The sequence below is a fragment of the Elephantulus edwardii genome, unplaced genomic scaffold (assembly GCF_000299155.1).
Source record: "Elephantulus edwardii isolate Elephantulus edwardi_28Jun2011 unplaced genomic scaffold, EleEdw1.0 scaffold00416, whole genome shotgun sequence".
Taxonomy (NCBI): domain Eukaryota; kingdom Metazoa; phylum Chordata; class Mammalia; order Macroscelidea; family Macroscelididae; genus Elephantulus; species Elephantulus edwardii.
In genome coordinates this window covers 723,485-747,126 of record NW_006400166.1, presented here as the reverse complement: position 1 = coordinate 747,126, position 23,642 = coordinate 723,485, and positions in this window count along the sequence as shown.

Genomic DNA, 23,642 nt, shown 5'->3' with positions numbered 1-23,642 from the left:
TCTGAAGCTAGAAATCACTGAGGCAACTGTCTAGCTCTGTCCTGAGGAGCCACTGGTGGATTTGAAATGACTGCCTATGGATTATGCCACCAGAGCTCTGTGAAATGCACTATTTATAATCGTTTATGCCTTTATATACAGTGGTAAGAATCTGCGTTGTAGTCCTGAAGGCACATGGTTTGAATCCACCAGCTGCTCCATGGGAGAAGGATGGGCAATCTCCTCCCATGCAATCAACTGCCTCTGGAAACCCACCGGAGGGTCAGCTATGGATCTATTCCAACTCAATGGTACTCAGCAACAACAACTGATAAAAAATAAAGTCCTACCTCTAGGAGGACAGTGAAACAGAGAGAGAGCACCAGCGATAATCAGTTACTTAAGGGCCAGCCTGAGGCTGGCTTGGGAAAACTTTTCTGAAAGATTTTCTTGTTACAACCACGAAGCTTCATTGGTTCAAATATATATGTGACTATTGCTGTCTAAGGGAAATCTTTTTACAACAGAAGTTGTAGAATTGTATTCTTGATCAGACAGAGCCTTGGACAGAAGGGATTCCAGGGCTAAGATTCTATGGTCCCAGTTAGTGATGCTACTCCAAATTTTATTTCAAAACCTGGGCCCTTCTTTACTGAAGCACCTCCACAAGATGGCGCTATGAACAGAACTCGACTTAATTCCCTCACTGCCATTGTGGAGAAACCCCAAGTGTCTTTGTGGACATTGTGACATAAGGGGACCCTCCCTCAGGCTTCTAAGGCTGTAAATCTGTATTTACATTCTCCCATGGACAGGCTGGATTTGACCCATTGCCCTTCTGGTTGGCAGTCAAGGAGAGAGAACTGCAAGTAGCAGGAAATCAAGTGAGAAACTAAGCAGGCAATAAGAAATAAGGAGGGGGTTTTGTTTATTTGTTTGGGAGTTGGTTTTCTTAAGGGTTCAAAAGTTCATTTCACAAAGGGCTTCCAGGCAAAGCAAGCTTTTGCCCAGCACCTCGGCCCAGCCCTATCTCCCATGGACACAAGTTCACCTGGACTCATCCTGCTCGTTCATAGTTCAGTGTTTAGACAGGAAAGTCAGTGTCCCTGTTACAAGCAACCTGCTCTTTTATGTCCCAAGGGTAAGTCCCAAAGGGCCAAGCAGAACCTGTAAGGATGAGAATGGAATTCAGACATTAGGCTCCTCACTGGTTCTAGCTCTGTTCCTCAGACCCAGCAACACCAAGTTTATATGAACTCGTTCCAAAGAAAGGCTGCATCAAACTTACAGTCCAAGGTGCTACTCAGATTTCCAGGGGGATACAATAAAAGTACTCATAGAGTTCTAACCAAAAAGATGATATTTTTTAAAAATATCCAGAAATGGTACCTAATGAAGGCTTGACAGAAGAGGGATCCCAATTCAGTGGAAGGATCTCAAAGGGATGTGATGCTACCACAGCTCCAGGAATAAGCCTCCTGACATTCCTCATGTAGACAGCATTCCAACTCAGAAGCCAAAGTGAGAATATCTTTGAAAAGAGATGGAAAGAGGGAAATGGTGTTGTTGGGGAAACTACTGGCATTTTGGAGACCGTTTTCCACCCCCCACGAACTCCAACTATCAGGGCAGTTTGCTCCAAAAACCTTCATGCAGTCATCAGGAGCAGAGAAGCATGGAGCTGGCGTCCCAGGAGGCACGATCCTGGGAGAACCTTTCAAGCAGATCATACAGAACATCATGAAAATGTTCCACAGGGCAATGATGACCCCGAGGTACCTGAGGCACCGTAAGAACTCCCCAGACGCCTCCCCACAGCCCATCTTAAAGATGAGCATTCATCAGCAGGGTCCTGTACAGAAAGAATGTGGTGAAGCAGTAAGATGTCTCCAATGATCATTACGCTAGAGTGTCCATCAGAGCTGGAAGCAGAAGCCCGCAAGAGAAAAAGTTTTAAAACTTTTTTTCTATTGATCAAGAAGTCAGACAGTCCATAGTGAAGCCAGAACCCCCAGCTATAGGCCATAGATGGTGAACAGAGGCAGGTCAGGGAGACCCGGTACACAACTGGTGAGCACAACTCCCTAAGAGCAGGAGAGAGGCAGTAAAACGTGTCTGTGGTCTCAAATTGGGGGAGGGGGGAGGGGGGAAATCTAATAAAATCAAATCCTAGTTCTACTTTGCTGCTGCTGCTGCTGCTGCTGGAGGGCTACAAAGACTGGAGTGACTACTCGGAGATAAAAAACGAGGCAATTCAAATTTGCCTTAATACGCAGCAAAAAGAAAGGGAAGGCAGGCAGACATTAAGCTAGTTACCAATAGTCATTACACTGTATTCACAAACAGCCTTCAAACGCTTGAAATATTGAGTGGAAAAGGAAAGAAGAAGGACTGGAGAACACTCAAAATTCAAGTAATCCCCAGAAGACTGGCTGCAATCAGGGAAAAACAAAGTTCCTCTTCTCCCCCAGGAGAATGGACACACAATGGACACAGAGAATCTGAACAAGCACCAGGTAGATAATGTTGGCACAGTGATTAAACACTCAATTGCTAACTCAAAGTTCAGTAGTTCTAAGTCACAGCCACTCTGAACGTGAGATGAGGCAGCCTTCTGAAGATGTGCAGCCTTGAGAACACTATGGGGCAGTTCTCTGTGTCCTGGCGGGCTAATGAGTTGAAATAGATTCCACGGCAACAGGGCAGTTATTTGTTCTCTAAGGACTAAAGAACCATAAAGCTAGCACACACAGAAGAGGCGAGGAAACCAACAAATACAGCTAGATGCCACTTAATGTCTGCAGGGATACCATCAACTGGGATGTTATGTGATTCAGACACTGTGTAGATGTCATAGTAAAACTTTACGCAAGCCTGCTTCTGGTCATCCTGGTCACACCGATCCACTGTAGCAACTGCTGCAGTTGCTTGCTGGTTGAGGCTTGAACTGATGTGACACCAGCAGCATCTGGAAGGAAAGTGGTAAGAGTTGAATGAGGGACTTGAGTGAGGAAAGGGCAAAGCACAGTCAGCTCCAACTGCTACCCGCCCCCGACCTGAGCATGAGAGCAGCCCAGTGTCACCAGAACCACCACCTGCCTGCATAGCAGCCAGGGTCTGGACAGGCTGCACCCAGAGCCAATCTCCTGCCTCACTTGCCCTAAGGGCCTGGGGCCAGTGTCTTTTAAACCATTAAGGAGAAATAATAAACAAAAATATAGCTACTTTCCCTTTGAAAAGTTAAAAACAAAAACAAAGTTCAAAATTAATTCTTTTTAAAAAAATAAAAAAAGCAAAATTAAAAACAGCAACAAAGCCTTATGAGATCAACCACATACATGTGGTCAGACATCACCTAAACAGACATGAAGTGACATGCTGTTGCAGGAAGATGAGACCCAGAAAAACACCTGGAGAATAAATCACCAGGAATGCCTCCTTAGTAAGAGGAAAGAAATTATTATGCCAGCGGAGCTCCGGCAAGGCTCAAGTCCAAAATGGCTGGGCTCCCAACTGCTTTGTTCCATGCTTTTTATAGGAGACAAAGAAGCAGTTCTGCTGCTCTCATTGGTGGTTTTAAAGCATCAGCATTAGTTTACAATTTCAGCAGAGTAAGGGATGGCTAGTTTGGCTTGCCAGATAAGGGAATAGTTTTACAAGGTCCCAGCTTCTCTAGCCCAGTAGAAAAAGAAACATTGTCCCAGCCTTTTTAGATAAGGAAGCACCTGCAGAGCCTCCCTTCTCCCTTCCTGGGAGTTTAAACATTTCTGCAGTGCCTCTCCTTTCCCACGGCTCTTCTCTCTACAGCTTTACAAAGGAAACTCCACACAGAAATAAAAATGGGAAGAAAAATAAGACTCTAAAGCCCAGAATTACCTCAGGAAAATATTCCAAATTATCCAGATTCAAAATCAATTTGGAAGGCACGCAAGAAAGCAAGACAATAAGGCTTAACTAAAAGAAGAGCACGAAGAAGACATCGCGCCTGTAGAACTTAATAGAGAAAAACCATAGGACTTTAAAGCAACAAATTTAAGTTTTCTCAAAAAAATTAAAAGGATTCTGGTAGTATAATGGTTAAGCACTAAACCGTTAAGTGAAAGGTTGATGATTTGAACTGGTCAGCAGCTCTGGGAGAAAGGTGGAGCAGTGCATATCCACAAAGATTACAGCCATGGACACCACATGGGGTTGGAGGGGAAGGTCAGTTTTGCCCTGTATGGTCACTCTGAGCCACAACTGACTGAACAGCATTGAGCTTTAGGTCAGATAATTCAAAAATAACAAGTAAGAATTTTAATATGAGAATCAATATTTGCTCTTGACAATGAAAAAAAAAGAATGCAAACATTTTCAAGAAATTTAGTATATGCCTCTCATCATGTTTAGCCTTTTACGTGCATTGTCTAATTTAACTGTCAAAACAACTCTAGGGGGCAGATACTGTTTATAATTTACACATGAGCAAACTGAAGCCTGTCATAGTCAACAAGCAGCTCATAAATCATTGAGTTGGGTGAACGTCCCAAGTTCATCTATTCTTTTGAAACCTGCATTTTTGTAGTGGCAATGTAATAAACATCCCAACATTTAGTAGCCTAAAACAAAATCATAGAGCTTCTCTAATTTCTGTGGACCAGGAGTTTGTAAGAGACTGGGCTGTATGCTCGTGGCTTTGGTTTTTTTATCAAATTCAGTTAGAAGTTGGATGGAGTTGCAGTTATCTGAGCACTTTCTCAGGGAAAGAAGATCCACTTCCAAGGTGGCTCATTCTCATGGCAGGCATGAGAGTGTCGGCTGTGAGCAGAGGCCTCGTCTCTTCTCCATCCTCACCACACAGCCTCTCCACAGAACTGCTTGAGTGATCCTGTGCCGTGGCAGCTGGCTTTGCCCAGAGTCGGAGACCCAGCAGCAGCTGCAATGTCCTTTGACCCAGTCTCGGAAGTCATACACTCATTTCTGCAGTGTCCTCTCGGTCACACAGGTCAGCCCTGCTCCACCAGGGCAGGAATCCCAGGAGTGAAGGTCAGGGTCTTTTTCTGAGGCTAGCTGAGAGTCTTCTGCCTGCCACACTCCTAGAGCCACACATCAAACCTAGGTGAACTTAGCAAAATGCCTGATAGAGGGAAGACCTTCAGGAAATTTTAATTTCCTTCTCCTTTCCATCCATCCTCAATTTTTCTTGTCTAATTTTGAGTTATAACTATATAGTTGTAGGAACTTAGGTAGTAATGGAAATTGGAAGATTAGGTAGAATGGGATCAGGGAAAGGTTTGCAGTGCTAGAAAAGGTAGGTGCATATTTGAGTGATGCTCTTTGATTGAAATGACTATGAATTACTATTTATTATGGGGCTTCTGGAAGTCTAGACAAGAACCTCCCTCCCCACCCCCACCCCTCGCCCCAGGCCACCTACACTATGTGACTCAGCACTAACAAATGAGGGGGAAGTGTACTTGCCATTTTTAATGCAAAGTACACCTTGAAGAGATCAGAAAACACCAGGAACCAAATACCATGTGATATTTGCATAATCTGACACTCCTTGGTTTCGTGCATTAAAGGAAAGAAAGGAAGTATATGTTCGATTCTCCTTCTTAAAGTGTAAGAGCATCTTTCCTAACACTAAGTAAAACTGGACAAACCATTGTTGTTGTTAAGTGCCATCAAAGACAATTCATAGTGACCCTATGAACAACGGATCTGAGCTTCATCCTATCCTGTGCTGTCCTCATCAATCTCTAACACATTTGAGCCCATAGCTGCAGTTACTGTCTCAATCTATCTCTCTGAGAGTCTTCCTCTCTCGCTGACCCTCCACCTTTCCTAGCATGATGTCCCTTTCCAAGAAATAGCATCTCCTAGCAACATGTCCAAAGTATGTGAGATAAATCTTTGTTATCCCAGCGTCCAAGGAACACTCTGGCTGCGCTTTCTCTGAGATATATCTGTTTGTTCTCTTGGCAGTCCATGGGATACTCAGCGCTCTGCTCCAACACTACAACACAAAGGCATTGATTCTTCTTTTGTCAACCTTATTAATTGTCTGGCTCTCAGATGTACAGCAAGTGATTTTAAAGACCATGGCCTAAACCAAGCACATCTTAGTTTTCAAATTGAAATCATTGCTCCTCAATAATTTGGAGAAGTCCCTGACAGTAGTTTTGTCCATTGCAATACATCTCCTGATCTCCTGACTGCTAGTACAAAGGATGTTGATTGTGGATCCAAGTAAAATGAGATTGTTGATAATTTCAATCTTTTCTCCATCTATCATGATGTTGCTTATCAGTCCAGTAGTGAGGGTTTGTGTTTTCTTGATGTTGAGATGCAATCCATGTTGAAGGCTGTAGTCCTTGATCTTCTGCAGCAAGCATTTCATGTCCTCCTCACTTATTGAAAGAGTAAGTCCTCAGGCAACATGGGAGATGAGCACCTTGTGTTCTCCCTAGTCCACACATAGTTACACAGGAGTGGTGTTCCGAGAAGTTTGAGGAGACTTTATGGTTGGAGACTTTATGGATACTAGTTTTGGGGGCTACAGCTTCTAAATACCCTGTCAGGATGAGACTAAATCAACAGAGCAAGGCTCAGCATGTGTTTGCTCGGATTGTGAAAGGTCAGCAGTGTATAATAACAACCACCTTTCTCCTGTGACCTGTGATATTTTCTACAGTAATCCCATATTTACTGCCATTATCCAGCAGTGAGTGAGGAGGAGCAATCATGCACACACATGAGAGAGCAAACAGAAATTATGACTCAGCAGTAAGTCAGAAAAACATTGGGGGGGGGGAACAAACAAAAAACACAAGACACCTGGACAACTGGGTTACTTTTCCAGGAAAAAGAAGAAAACTATTTCAGATACAAGTTTATCTCTCCTTTTTGGGTCCCTGCTGACTACTGTGGGGCCATATTCTGACCGGATCGGGTAGCAACAGAGACCCTTACGTGACATCACTGCATCAGCCCCAGAAATAAACTTTATGCACTGAGATTCTGTGGTCTCAGCCAACCTTGAACCTTCCCTTTCACTCTGGACCACTATCCAGTCCGGAATTGGGCACCTGCTGGGAAGCAACGCAGAACCACACCTCTACAAGCTTACTCTAATACCCCAAAACCTGGTAGCCTTAGTCCACAGGCAACATCCGCTCCAGTATAGCCAATCATAGCCAGAGTATTCACTCTAGGAATTCTTTATCAATGTTCTTCAACTTGAACCTCCACATCAGCACCTAGTTGGCAAAGCTGGCATCCAGGCTGTTTTCACTTCTGTCCTTCATGGCTACTTCTGGTTTTCCAGCTGCCACCAAGATACCCATCAGAGCTATAAATATTTGGGGAAGGCAGGCTGTCCTAAGACCAAACCAGTACCATAAATTCTATGGTCAATGTACAGATCTCCTTCACAGGACCAGAATCCACACATAAATGCAAAAAATGATATGGAAAGTTTGCATGCTTGGATTGTTGTTGTTGTTTTGTGCCATGGAGTTGCTTGCAACTCACAGAGACCCTATGTACAAGAGTTCTAAATGCCGTTCTATCCTGTGCCAACCTCGCTGTCTCAAACACACTCATTCCCACCACTCCACTCAAAGAATCGATCCATCTCATAGAGAGTCTTCCTCTCCTTTGTCGCTGCCCCTCCACTCTCCCAAACATGATGTCCCTCTTCAAAGACCAGTCCCTCCTTGCAACATGCCCAAAGTATGTCAGACAAAGCTTCAGAATCCTTGACTCCAAGGAGCATTCTGGCTTCACTCTCTCCAGGACAAACCTGTTTGTTTTCCTAGCAGTCCATGGTATATTCAACACTCTTCTCCAGCACCACAGCTCAAAGGCATCAATTCTCTTTCTATCATCCCTATACACTGTCCAACTCTCTGATGTAACTGCAAAGACCATAGCCTGGATCAGGTGCACCTTAGTTTCCAGCCTGATGTTGTTGCTCTTCAGTACTCTTGAGAGGTCCCTCACAGCTGACTTTCCCAATACAATTCATCTCCTGATTTCCTGGCTACTGTTACCAAGAGTGTTGACTGTGGAACCAAGTAAACTAAAACTGTTAACTCAATCTCTTCACCATCCATACTGATGCTGCCACTTGGCCCAGTGGTGAGAATCTTTGTTTTTGTGATGTTGCGCTTCAATCCATATTGAAGGCTGTAGTCCTTGACCTTCTGCAGCAAGCGCTTTAGGTCCTCCTCAGTTTCAGCAAGCAGCGTTGTGTCATCTGCATAAAGCAGGTTGATGACTCTTCCACCAATCCTGATGCCACATTCCTCCTCATACAACTCAGTGTCTCGGATGATTTGTTCTGCATACAGATTGAAAAGGTACAGAATACATCTCTGACGGACCGCCTTCTTGATTTTGAACCATGTCGTGTTGACGGCACATAACAACAGTATCTCCTTGCTCTGTTCTGATGACTGACTGCCTGTTGGTTCAAGTATAGGTTTCGCATTAGCACAATCAAATGTTCTGGGATTCCCATTTTTCTCAGAGTCAGCCATAGCTTATTGTGATCCACAGTCAAAAGTCTTTGCATAGTCAATGAAGCACAGATAGACATTCTTCTGGTATTCTCTGCTTTCTGCCAAGATCCATCTAACATTAGCTATAATATCCCTAGTACCACGACCTCTTCTAAATCCAGCCTGCACATCTGGCGGTTCTCTGTTGACATATTGTTCCAAACATTTTTGGATAATTTTCAGCAGAATCTTGCTTGCATGTGGTATCAGTGATATTGTTCGATAATTTCCACACTCTTTTGGGTTACCTTTCTTTGTAATGGGAACAAATATCAATCTCTTCCAGTCAGTTGGCCAGCTGGCTGTCCTCCATATTTCCTGGCACAACTTAGTGAGCACATCCAGGGCAGTGTCTGTTTGTTGAAATAAATCAATTGGTATGCTGTCAATTCCTGGAGCCTTGTTTTTTGCCAATTCCTTCAGAGCAACTTGGACTTCCTCCTTCATCACCATAGGCTCTTGCTTATATGTTATTTCATGAAATTCCTCTGTGTCAGCCAATTCCTTCTGATACAGTGACTCTGTGTACTCCTTCCATCTTCTTTTGATACTTCCTGGATCATTTCATATTCTACCCAAACTATCTTTAAGTATTGCCACCCATGGCTTGAATTTGTTTTTCAACTCCTTCAGCTTAAGAAATGCTGAGCTAGTCTGGCCCTTTTGATTTTCTGACTTCAGCTCTCTGCACATTTCATTATAGTATCTTGCTTTGTCATCCTGAGCTGCCTTTTGAAATTTTCTGTTTATATCTTTGATTTCTTGATTTCTTCCTTTAGCTTTGGCTTCTCGGCATTCTAATGCAATATTCAGAGTCTCATCTGGCATCCATCTTGGTCTTTTCTTCTTCTTCAACCTTTGTAATGATTTTGTTTGTTTGTTTGTTTGTTTGTTTTGGCCAAACTTTTTTATTTATTCTGTATTTAACACACACTTAAATGGTCTTTTGCGGGGGGAAGGGAGAGGGGAAGCTTTTTCAGATTCCCAAGGAAATGTCAAAAGGCAATATATGGCCAGCATTATCCATGTGCTTTTTGGGGTTTACTGGGTGAATAGCACGTTCCTTAAGTAATCATCTGTTCTCAGATTTTTCACACTGAGAACACTGATATTTCATTCTGAAGACACCATGAAATCTTAAAGAGTGGCAAACCCAACCACCCTTCTATATTATTATCCATCTAGCTTGTTTATATAGGCAGAATGATTCATCTGTCTAGTTTAGATGACTAGATGTCTGCGAAAAAATCTTAGTATTGCTTGCCTCATCTACTGGGATTAATCAAATAGAAGTGGCCTTCAGGAACAGTTAAAGAGAATTACAACTAGTACACAAGTCAAGTCTTAACACATTTAATATTTGCTTATTGAAAGCAAAGTCATAAAAGCAAATAAAATTAAACATGTTTACTGCTTTTCCTCACAAGAACATAAAAATTACGGAGGACATTTTAAAAAGTAACGCAAATTGGGGAGCTCTGGTGGCCTAGTGGCAAGGAACTGCAACTACAATCCCAGAGGCAAACGGTTCAAATCCACCAGATGCTCTGCCAGGGAAGGAGGGACAATCTCCTCCTGTACCAGTCAGATCTGATTTGATGGTACATGCACACAAAAATAATAAAATTTTTTTTAAAAGTACACAATTTTTTCCTTTCAGTAGTCCTTGAGTAGTTATGACAGAACAGGTTCCATTTTGTTTGTTTCATTGAACAAGGATTTTGTTCCAAAGTTTTGTTTGGTTTTAGTATCTTCTTCTGTCTCCTCCTCTATCAGATCAGCTTCCTTCACAGTTACCACTTCTTGGTGCTCCACTGCTTGAATGGCTGTAGGAATCACGTGGAGGAGGGTACCCGCTTTCTATAGAAGGAGAAAGCCCTCGTTCTTGTCTGCCAACCCAATCATGGCCACTCAAGTAGAGATCACTTAGGCTGCTTGAGTAACTGTCTCGACTTCCACCGTACATATCCCTCTCATGAGCTGCTGTAATCATCATAGCGACTGCTTCCACCATAAGACGGTGGAGCCCTCATGTAGGTGGAGCACTACATGAGTTATCATAACTCTCATAGGAATATCTGTAGGAGCCTCCACTTGGATGATCTGAATAATCACAACCATAGCCATCTCTATCACTATAGCCTCTAGATGGATAGTCATCGTGTGAACTGGAATGACCATAATCACTATATGTATAACCTCTTGGTGGTGGTATATAATCTCTTGTATCCCTAGAACTTGGGTAATCCCTGCTTGAATAACTATCTTTAGTAGAATATCCATCGTCTCTTGGGGACAAATAAACATGTGAAGGTAAGTGTTCCCTTCTTGGTGGACCTCCATAACTGTCTCTTCTACGTGATGCAGGTGCTCTTCCACCCATTTCACTGCTGCTACGAACTGGTCCTAAAGGGGCTGATCTTTTAGGAGGCAGCCCTCCACTGCGCCTTCTCCTTCTTGTCCTCATACCCAGCGGTGGGTCTTCATGTGGAACCTTTTTGAAACGCCAGTCAGCTAGCTTCAAAGGAGCTTGGAACAGTCATCTGGTTTGCAATACACACCCCCGGGGGAAAAATGGTTGAAGCTGATCACCCAGGAAAGCTCTTCATTGGAGGGCTCAATACAGACGAAAATGAGAAAGCCCTGGAGGCTCTATTTGACAAATATGGACGAATTGTAGAAGTGCTCTTGATGAAAAACCAAGAAACTAACAAATCAAGAGGATTTGCTTGTGCCACCTCTGAAAGCCCAGCAGATGCCAAAGATGCAGCCAGCAATATGAATGGAAAGTCATTGGATGGAAAGGCTATCAAAGTGGAACAAGCCACTAAGCCAACATCTGAAAGTGATAGGCATGGACCCCCTCCACCTCCAAGAAGCAGAGGTCCTCCAAGAGGTCTTCAAGGTGGAAGAGGAGGAAGTGGAGGAACCAGGGGACCCTCTTCACGTGGGGGTCACATGGATGATGGTGTAATGATCTTTTGCATTCTTCATGAACGATTTTCTTGATATCCTCCCAGAGCTCATTTGGTCTATGCTCATTGGTGCTCAAGGTCCCAAACTTGTTCTTGAGATGGTTTTGAAATTCGAGTGTGACAGACTTAAGGTCAAATCTTGGTTCCTGTGGGCTTGATTTAATTTTCCTCAACTTCAGCTTGAACTTGCATATCAGTGGTTGGTGGTCTGTCCCACAATCAGCACCCTGCCTGGTTTTCACTGCTGATATTGAGCTTCTCCAGCGAGTCTTTCCACAAATGTAATCTATTTGATTCCTATGCATACCATCAGGTGAAATCCATGTGCATTTATGTTTCTTATAAAAGGTATCAGCAGAACAAAAAACCCCACCCTCATTCTTTCTTCTCATTTCTACAATAAGAAATAATTTGGGGGACCTCGAGTGGTATGCTCTCTAGTGAGCTGAGTTTCTAACCCAAAGGAAATGTATCTCTGGTGGTGGGAACCCAAAGTAAAAGATGCCCCCTCTCCTCCTATCCCAATATGCAGATTTAGAAATACGGAAGTAAAAAATAAAAAGCCAAAATAAAGAAAAGAAATATGACAGAAGTTAACAGTGGAGGGAGGTTCCAAAACAGTGATTAAGAAAATAGTTTTAATCAGTGGCAATTAATTTTATAAAACACAATATATAAGAATGATACTATGAACCAAAATATGAATAGAGGAATGTGTGAAGCACAATGTAAAAAAAACCCCACAGTGTATGCAAATTTTGTATGCAAACCAATATAAAATAAAAATAATTAAGTATGAAAAAAATAAAATAGTATTACTTAGATGCAGCAGAAAGGGAGAAATGGCATACTGTCTGCTCAATGATCTGAATAAATGACAATAATAGAGTCTAATACAGTTGACTGAGTAAAAAGGATTATGCTTTGTAAAAAATCAACTCACACTGAAGGCATGAACTGTTACTGACTTATGCTATTGGAGCATGAAGAAAAGATCATAAAAATAATAATAATAAGCAAAAAGGACAAGTAGTTAAAGACTGATTTTCAACTAGATGTTGGGTTGGAGACTCATTATAATTGCATTATACAGATGACACAATCTTGTTTGCAGAAAGTGAAGCTGATGTGAAGCACCTACTGCAGAAGATCAAAGACTGCAGTCTTCAATATGGGTGACATCTCAACATTAAATGAGAAAAATAAAATCCTCTGCACTGGACCAATAAGCAAAAGATTGAAGTCGTCAAGGGAACGTATTATGAAAGGAGAAAAGCAATGTGCATTTGTTCCGGTCACACACAGTGTCCAGTATGTTACCAAACATGGAAAGGCCTTAGAAAAGAGCATCGTGCTTGGCAGGATAGAGGATTAACAAAGGAGAGGAAGACTCTCAACAGAATAGATTGGCATAATGGCTGGAGCAATGGACTCCAGTATAGGGTCCTAATATAGGGTTGATGAAGATGGTGCAGGACAGGGCAGGGTTCATGTCTCCTTTTTATAGGGTGTCTGTGAGTTATGTGGTCAATTCAATGTCACTTAACAACAATAATGTTATTAAATTGCACTTTGACAAAAGTGTCAAGTTCTTAAATACATTATATCAAAGAAAATACATTATATCAAGAACCTGTATTTCTGGTAGTACTCTGTCAATATACTGTTCAAGTCTTTTCTGGATAATCTTTAGTAGGATTTTGTTAATGTGTGGTATTAGTGCTATTGATCAATAATTTCCACAAGCTGTCAGGTCACCTTTTTTTGGAATAGGAACAAATATGGATCTCTTCCAGTCGGTTGACCAAGTAGTTGTCCTCCAGATTTCTTGGCATAACTTGGTGAGTACGTGCAGGGAAGCATCTGTTTGCTGGCAATCTTTTCACCATTTATCATGATGCTGTCAATTGGCCCAGTGGTGAGAATCTTTGTTTTCTTAATGTTGAGCTTCAATCCATATTTATGGCTGCAGTCCTTGGCCTTCTGCAGCAAGCACTTCAGGTCCTCCTCAGTTTCAGGAAGCAGAGTTATGTCATCTGCATAAAGTAGATTGTTGATGAGTCTTCCTCCAATCCTGATGCCACACTCCTCTTTATAGAGCCAAGCCACCCAGAAGATATGTTGTGCATATACATTATAGAAGGGTATGGAGATAGGACCATCCCTGGAGTATACCTTTCTGATTTTGAACCATACAGTGTTTCCTCGCTCTTTTCTGACGATTGCCTCCTGGTCCAAGTATAGGTTTCATATAAGCACAATAAAAGCAATGCTTATTATTTCCAATTACTCTGGTGGCCTAGTCGCAAGAAGCTGTGCTGTAATCCCAAAGGCAAGTAGTTCGAGGCCACCAGCTGCTCAGCAGGAGAAGGATGGGCATTCTCTTCCCATGCTATTAACTGGCTTTGAAAAACCCGCAGGAGGGTCAGCTATGCATCAGTTCCGACTCAATAGTACACAACAACATAGGATAACTGCCAAGAAAATTAATAAACCTCATCAAAATAAACAGAGGAGACTTTCCAAGGAGGGCAGCCCATTCCATCCTTTGGGACATAACTTTGTAATAAAGAGATATCTCCTTTTTAAAAAAGGTAAACAGACACAACCATAAAGACCTAGTAAACACGTGAACAACTGCAGTGGAGAAAATGATAAGAAAATCTATAAATAAAATTATCTTGTCACAGAAAAAGTAGATCAGAAAAGAAAGTACCACCACCACAAAACCCAGCACAGCAAAATGATAGCAATAAATCCATCCACAGTCAACACTCTTGGCACCAGCAGCCAGGAAATCAAAAGACGTATTTTTTTTGGAAAGTCTGCTGTTAGAGACATCTCCAAAGTACTGAAGAGTAAGGATGTCACTCTGGAGATTAAGGTGCACCTGATACAGTCCATGGTCTTTGCAACCACTTGCTATGCGCCAGAGAGCTGAACAAAGACGAGGGATGATAGAAGAGGAGAACTGATGCCTTTTAGCTGCGGTGTTGGAGAAGGGTGTTGAAAATACCATGGAGTTAAGAAAATGAACAGGTTCATCCTAGAGAGGGTTAAACCAGGCTGCTCCTTGGAGGCAAGGATTCTGAAGCCTCATCTGACATGGAAATGTTTCAAGGAGGGACCAATCCTTGGAGAGGGATGTCATGGTTGGGAGGTTGGAGGGACAGTGCGGAGAGGAAGACCTTCTCTGAGGTGGATTGATTCAATGACTGGGATAATAGGAGTAGTGTGTCAGAGATAGTGAGATCGGTACACAGTAGAGCAGGGTTTAGGGCTGTTGTACATGGTTGTTATGAGTCACAGGCGACTTGATGGCACATAGCAACAACTTTTCATACCTTAATGTGAATGGACTAAATGCAACAGTCATGGGGAAAAGAGCAGCAGAAGGATAAGAAAACATGATTGATCGACATGTAATCTATAAGGGACACATCTTAGACACAAGATAAAGATAGGCTCAAATCAAAGGGTAGAAAAAACATATTAAGCAAATGGCAATTTAAAAAGAGCAGTAATGGCAATATTAATTTCTGATAGAATAAACTCCAAGAAAAAAAAAATAGCCAGAAGAGAAAAGGAAGGACAAGGGCATTATAAAATGATCAAAAGATCAACTGAGCAAATGAACATAAATTTAATTAATATGTGTACACCAATGGCAGAACAGCAAGATAGAGAGATCAAAGTTTAAGAGATTGGAAGAGAGACCTCAATGAAATATTCTGATGAAGGACAAATGACTAAAAAGAAGTTCAATACAGATAGAAAACAACTCAACAGCTAGACCTTGCAGACATGAATAGAACACTCTACCCAACAAAAGTACAATGTACATATTTCTCCAGGACACATGGCACATTCTCCAGAACAGACCATGTGTAGGTCACAAAGCAAGCCTGAATAAACTAAACAATATTTAAATATTGCAAAGCATCTTCCCAGATCACAATGTTATCATATTAGAAATCAACAAGGAGATCAAAGAGAGAAAGACCAAGTACAAGGAAACAAGAACACTTGTTTGAACACTTGTGCAAAAGAAGAAAAAGTTTTAAAAGAAATATAAGCATTTCTTGAAGCAAGTGAGAATGAAAAAACAATACATCAAAATTTGGGGGATATAGCAAAAGCAGTGTTCAGAGATCAATTTCTAACAATGGATACACACACATAAAAAAAGAATAATCAGAATCAACATCTTAAGTCCAAATCTGTGACAATGAGAAAAAGAACAGCAAGCAAAGACTACAGTCTCCAGAGAAAGGAAATAACATAGGGTAGAAATAAATGAAATAAAAACCATAAAATTAATAGAAAGAATTAAAAAGACTAGAAGTAAAGAAACTCTGATGGTACAGTCCATAGGGAGTTGCACTATTAACCCCAAAGCCAAGCTCATTTGGTGTTCGAATCCACTAGCCAGAGGAGAAAAATTGACAATTTCCTACTGTGAAATTATAACCTCAGAAAACCCTCTAGAGGATCAACTATGAGTCAGTTTTGACTCAGCAGAGGGAATGAGAGAAAACAGGTGATTCTTTGAAAGGATTAGCAAAATCGACAAGCCCTTTGGAAATCTAACAAAGAAAAAGAAAGAGATGTTGCAAAAAATACAAATAAGGAATGAAAGGGGCAATGTAATAACAGAATACTATGAAGAACTATACTCCAACAAATTTGAAAACTTCGAGGAAGTGGACATATTTTTGTTTTTTTATTCTTTTTTAAAAAATTAACGATATTTTAATGTAAATTTACAGAAAACTTGGATTTCCATTCACTCATTGTCGCACATTTTCCTCCCTCCCCCACCCCTACCCCAGTTTGCTTTTTACCTAAAAAGATTCTTTCATTGTTGCACAATTTCCTTTCTCCCCCCTCCACTCTCCCCCCTTACTCTGTACTACTGTCATGCAAATGTTACCTGTGTTGTGAATCAGTTTTAATTTATTATTATTATTATTATTATTATTTGTGTGTGTGTGCCGTCAAATCGGATCTGACTAGTACAGGAGGAGATTGCACCTCCTTCTCCAGCAGAGCATCTGGTGTATTCGATATGATAGCGTCTCGCGTCTTGAGAAGGAACACGTATGGAACGCTCAGGGCTCTTGTGGCTTTATTTTCGTCCCCAAGTAGGTGTCAACGCATGGGACTTGCTAGATGAATTGGAGGTCTCTGGCTCTTAGTCCACCAGTATTTGGGCGTGTTGGTATTTTAAAATGCCATAATGCTTGGCTACGCATAATGCTTGGCTATTGTGTTGTGAATCAGTTTTTTATGCTGGATGATATGATGACGTCTTGAGTTTCGAGGAGGGACAAGTATGGAATGTTAATTGATTTGGGATGGACATTCTTTTAAGTTATACAACAGTGATCTGTTTATTTGATCTACTGAAGTAACTTAGAGTTGCTGTGATGATGGACAACTGTGCCATAGGTGTGTCGAACACCATAGTTAGCTACCCATCATGGGAAGTGTTTGATGGAGCTCTCAGATTAATTCAAGTTTGGAAGCAGGAGGGCATCTTCTTCCTAAACCACATGGCTCTGGAAAGCCTATGAACTTGGAGAAATGATGATAGTTATAAAAAGGCTTCAGGCCTTTTGTTCCTCTTTTGTTATGGGGGCTATTTAAATGTCTACTGGGTCCTTTTGGAGGAACATTCCTCTAAATTGTACAGCACTCTTCTGTCAACTTGCTGTGCTGAGGTAATCTGCATTTGCTGTGAAGTTGAGATTTGTGTCACTGGGAGTCAAATGCTGTAACAGCTGCCCATGGTGGACAGTGTTTAGTGGAGCTCCTAGCTTAAGATGGTTTGGAAGCAGGAGTGGCATCCACTTCCTAAACTATATGCCTCTGAAAACTCTATGAACCTGCAGAAATTATGATAGTTATAGAAAGGCTTCAGGCCTTTCTTTCATAGGGTTGATATGAGTCATGCTCAACTCAACGGCAATCAACACCAACAACATATTTCTTTTAGATAGTTCTTTCCCTCATCTATTTCAATGCAGTGCTTATTATTTATCCACTCTTTTCTTAGTTTCCCCCAACCCCCATGTTGGTCCTGTTTTTTAACAGTGACGTTATGCAGTATTTGTCCTTTTGTGACTGAGATATTTCACTCAGCATAATGTCCTCCAGGGTCACACATTTTGTATAATGTTTTATGAGTTCCTTCTTTTTCTGTACTGCATAGTATTCCATTGTGTGAATACAACACAGCTTCTCCATTAGGGAACTTGGGGTGCTTCCATCTCTTTGCTATTGTGAACAACACAGCAATAAACATAGGTGTGAAAGTAGTAGAAAATTAATTAATTAAGTAAATAAACAAACAAACAACTTGGGTGTGCATATCAGTCTGGGTGGAGTTCTGGTTTCTTTAGGGTATATTCCCAGTAGTGGAACTGCTGGTTAAATGGCATTTCTATTTCAAACTTTTTTGAGAAAGTGTCATTCTGCCTTCCAGAATGGTTACACCATTTTACATTCCCACCAACAGTGAATTAGGGCTCCAATTCCTCCACAATCTCATCAGCATTTGTCATTTGCTGCTCTGTTGAACTTTGCTATTGTTACTGGGGTGAGATGATATCTCATAATTGTTTGATTTGCATTTTTCAAAGAGCAAAGGATTTTAAACATTTCTTCATGTTTGTTCACCATCTGAATGTCTTCTTTTGTGAAATGTCTGTTCATACCTTGTGCCCATTTTGTGATTGGGTCATTTACCTTTATCTTGTTGAGGTGCTAGTGTATTCTATAAATTCAGATATAAGTCCATTATTAGTCATGTCATTACCAAAATTTTTCCCCAAGTCTGTTGGAGAAGTTTCTTGATGTGCATAAGGATTTGATTCTTAGAAGGTCCCATTCATCTATTTTATTCTCTCCTGTTTGTAGGTTTTTCAGGGTGCTTGGGACACTGTTCATGGTGTGGATTAGTGCTTCAAGAGTTCTTCCAAACTTTTCTCTGATGCAATTTATAGTCCTTTATTTTACTCCTAGGTTCTTGATCCACTTTGAGTTGGTTTTTGTGTATGGTGTGAAGTGTGGGTCTTACTTGCGTTTTCTACAGATAGTTTTCCGATTTTGCCAACATCATTTGTTAAAGAGGCTTTTGTTTCCCCACAACTGATTTCATCTCCTTGTCAAAAATCAGACCATGGATAGATGAACTGATTTCTGGGTTGTCAACTCTATTCCATTGATCAACGTGTCTGTCACTGTACCAGTACCATGCTGTCTTGACTACCATGGCTGTGTAATAAGATTTGAGATCAGGATGTGAGAAGCCTCCTACCTTGTTTCTCTTTTTCAGGAGTGCTTTGCTAATTTGGGATCTCTTTCTATTCCAGATGAAATTGAAAACTGCCTTTTCCATCTCATTGAAGAAGAAACTGGTATTTGTATTGTGATTGCATTGAACTTGTAGATTGCCTTTGGTAGAATTGTCATTTTCACAATATTGAGTCTTCTTATTCGACAGAAAATTTCCATTTCTCCAGGCAACTTTTTAAATTTTCATTGAATAGGTCCTTTGGGTTTCTAGTTAGATTTACTCCCAAGTATTTAATCTTGTAATTAGCTATTGTGATGGATATTGTTTTTCTTTGCTCCAGTTTTGTACTCTCTTTGTAAGAAATGCAACTGATTTTTTATGTTCATTTTATCCTGCCACTTTGCTGAATTGACTATTTCTAGTAGTTTTCTTGCTGAGTCTTTAGGGTTTTCTAAAGTATAAATCAAATCATCTGCCTATAGAGATAATTTTACCTCTTTGCCAATTTGGATACCTCTTATTTCTTTCTCTTGTCTTATTGCTATTGCTAAGACTTCCAGTACAATACTGAATAGAAGAGGTGATAGTGGGCATCATTGCCTAGTCCCTGTTTTCAAAGGGAATGCCTTTAGTCTCTCCATTGAGAACGATATTGGCTCTCGGGTTTGTGTATATACCTTTTTCTATGTTGAGGATATTCCCCTCTAATCTTATTTTGTTGAGCGTTTTAATCACAAAAGGCCTTTTCTGCATCAATTGATAGGATCATGTGGTTTTTCTTTGCTTTGTTAATGTGATGAATTACAATGTTTTTCTTATGTTGAACCATCTTTGCATACCTGTTATGAATCCCATTTGGTCATGGTGATTTTTTTTTAATGTACTGAAGAGCAATGCTGTCTCTCTGGAGACTAAGGTGCATAGACCATGGTCTTCACAATCACTTGTTATGCATCAGAGAGTTGGACAATGACCAAGGAGGACAGAAGGAGAATTGATGACTTTGAGCTGTGGTGCTGGAGAAGAGTATTGAGAATACCATGGACTGCTAGGAAAACAAACAGATTTGTCCTGGAAAGGGTTAAACTGGGTGGCTCCTTGGAGGTAAGGATTCTGAGGCTCCATCTAACATACTTTGGACATGTGGTGAGGAGAGACCGGTCCTTGGAGAAGGACATCATGCTTGGGAGGGTGGAGGGACAGCGCAGGAGAGGAAGGCCCTCTATGATTGATTCAGTGACTGGGATAATTGGGATGGGAGTGTCATGTCAGAGACAGTGCGATTGGCACAGGACAGAGCAGAGTTTAGGGCTGTTGTACATAGGGTCGCTATGAGTCGCAAGTGACTCGACGGTACAGAACAACAACAACAACACTGTTGGATTCTATGGGCCAAGATTTTATTCGGCATTTTTGCATCTATGGTCATGAGAGATATTGGCCTATAGTTTTCTATTTTGGTAGTGTCTTTACCTGGCTTTAGTATCAAGGATGTTTGCTTCATAGAATGAGTCTGGGAGAATTCCATCTTTTTCTATTTTCTGAAATACTTTATGTAGAATTGGTGACAATTCTCTGAATGTCTGATAAAATTCACTTACAAAACCATCTGGTCCAGGGCTTTTTGTTGTTGTTTTTGTAAATTGTTTTATTACCTTTTCAATTTCTTCTTTTGTAATGAGTCTGTTCAGGTGTTCAATTTCCATCTGTGTCAATTAAGATAGGTTGTGAGTTTCTAAGTATCTGTCCATTTCTTTGAGGTTTTCATATTTGTTTAAGTATAGTTTTCTATAATCCATTGTTACACCTTTTTACAGTTGGTTCTGTCGTGACATTAGCAGCAACTGAGGAAAGAGCAGATTTATATCTAAAATTTCTAAAATACTGGAGCACCACAAGATAGGTAAACAAGCCAATTGAAAAACAGGCAAGGGATATGAACAGACTCTTCACCAAAGAAAACATTCGGATGGCCAACAAGTACATGAAGAAATGTTCAAAATTCCTACCTCTAAAAGAGATGCAAATCAAAACAACTATGAGATATCATCTCATCCCAGTCAGGATAGCAAAATTTAACAGAACAGCAACCAACAAATGCTGGCAAGGTTGTGGAGAAACTGGAACCCTTATTCACTGTTGGTGGAAGTGTAAAATGGTGCAACCACTGTGGAGGGCAGTGTGGCGTTCTCTCAAAAAGTTACAAATAGACAAACCATTTGACACAGCAATTCCACTACTGGGAATATACTCCAAAAAGACCATAAATACCACCCAAGCAGATATATATATGCACACCTATGTTTGTCGTGGCTTTATTCACAATAGCAAGGAGTTGAAAACAACCTAAGTGCCCACCAACAAACGAATGGATAGAGAAGATCTGGGATACTCACACAATGGAATACTATACTGCACTGAAAAACAAGGAACTCATGCATTATTATTCAAAATGGGTGACCTGGAGGACATTATGCTGAGTGAAATATCTCAGTCACAAAGGGACAAATACTGTATAGTGCCACTGTTGTAAAACAGGGCTGACAAAAACAACAATAAAAAAAACCCGCAAAAAACAAAAACAAAAAAAACCCAAACAGGGCTGATATCTTGGTTGGGGGGGGGGGTAGACCGAGAAAGATGGGTTAAATAATGTATACTGCACTGAAACAAATGAGGGAGAAAACGGGTATTAGTTATGACAGGAGTCTAGAACAAAGCCTGCATAGCGGAGTGGACCTGGAGGGAGGGACTGCAAAACAATGGGGGAACTTTTACTTTTCAAAGAGAAGAGTGTACTAGGTGGGGCTGGGGAGGGTGAGAGGGGGCAGGGGGGAAAGTGCAACAATGAATGAATGGAAATCCAAAGTCTCTGTAAATTTTCATTAAATAAAAAAAAAAAAAAGAACAGGAATTCCCACTTAGTTGAGCTCATGAAAATCATTTGGACCAATCCAAATGTTGTTAAGAAAACAAGGGGAAATTAGTTTAAAATCAGGGAAGGTATGCATTAGGGTTATATCCTTTCTGTTCAAGTTGCATGCAAAACAAATCAGGATTAGAGGAAGTCATCAATAACTTGCTTTAAGATGAGAAACCTTACTTGCATAAAGATTTGAAGAACTTGAAGATCTACAACCTTCAGTAAGAATTACATCTCACCATCAGTAACACTGTTCAGCATTGGAGCGAAAATACGCCAGGGAGAAATGTGTTCAGGATTGAATTTGGTCTGGATCCACAAAAAAATAACCATATTGGCAGCAGTCAAGAAATAACAATCTGCTGTCAGGAACCTCTTTAAAGTGCTAAAAAGATGTTGGTTTAACAAGATGTTCCTGACTCAAGCCATGGAAATGGTAATGAATATCTACAAGCTGCCAAAATTAACTTGTAAGTCTTGGTATAAGTGCAACAAGTGTGCAAAGAAAAAGATTTCCACTTTATTGCATACTTTGGGCTTATTATCAGAATTGCCTATTTTTGTGTAAAAGCTTAACTGACCCACAGTCAGCAAGGGTAGAGATCTTTCTCCCGGTCAGCTGCTGGTGGATTCCAAGTCTGCACTGGCAGTGCAATTCCTTACCACTAAGCCACCGAGCTGTGCAGGAGGTGCTAATCCTTGGAAAAAGACAAAATGGCCCTCAATCTTAGGGTTGACAGTGAGGTTGCTGCTGGACAGGGTAACATTCAGGATCATGACTGTCAACTGCCAGGTTAGACACTAACCTATCGCCATCAGTTTGAATCCACTAGCAGATGGAGACAAGCGGTTTCCTTGTCGCAGAATTGAGTCTTGGTAACCAAGGGAGGGTCAAATAAACAATATAACAAAGTGGTGAGCAAGCAGTGAAAATACCTAATGATCAGCTCTCAAAAATTACAGCCTACAAAAGTCCATGGGACTGTCAAGATGCTGCCTCAATTACAAATCCATAGTTCCAGCTAGGTTTAAGTAACAGGATGAACAAGTTGGCCATTTCCTTCCGGTTTTACATGTTAGTTTTAAGTTGCAAGGGTTAAGAAAATTCAGTGGAAACTTGGCAGACACTAGGTAGGCACCACTTGTACCAACTCAGCAGTTAAGTGTGTAAGAGTGAATTTATCAATGCCTACAAGTAAGGTCTGGAAGCAGGAGTGGCATCCGCTTCCAAAATGACTTGCCTCCGGAAACTATGTATGAACAGTGCTCAGGCTGTTCATTCATAGGGTCACTATGAGTCGTCTACAACTCGACGGCATTAAACAAGTAAGGTGATTGTATACTATAAATTTATTAAATAAAGCTATACCTTTTCTACAATAATGGTCTTATGCTCTCTAGTCCCTCCCACGTTAGTGATGTACAAAATCAATGCTTCTGTAGGCTGCGCCATATTCCACTGTGTGAATATACAATTTCTCAATCCATTTGGTTGTGTCTGAGTATCTGGGCTGTTTCCATGTTCCTGTGATGGTGAATGACGCTGCTATGAACAATGGTGTACCAGTCTCCATTTGTGCCTGAGTTCTCATTTTCTCACAGTATTTTTTAAATTACTATGTGCAGAACAAATGATTATATGAAAATAAACTGGAATAATGTTATTATGAAAAGAGAAACTCATGAAACACTGACCTCAAAACATCCCACACTGGTACAGGCACAAGATGACCTTGATCTTTTGACAAAAGGACACTCAACAAGGTAGCATGATTTATTATTTTATTACATACTTAAGAAAACAAAAACCAACCAGAAGGTCACAAATACCCCATACCTAATTTATCTCAACTACAAAAAGTGAGCTGCAGGTAAAGTGTATACAAAGATAAATGAGTTGCCTAGCTTTTGTTAACAGT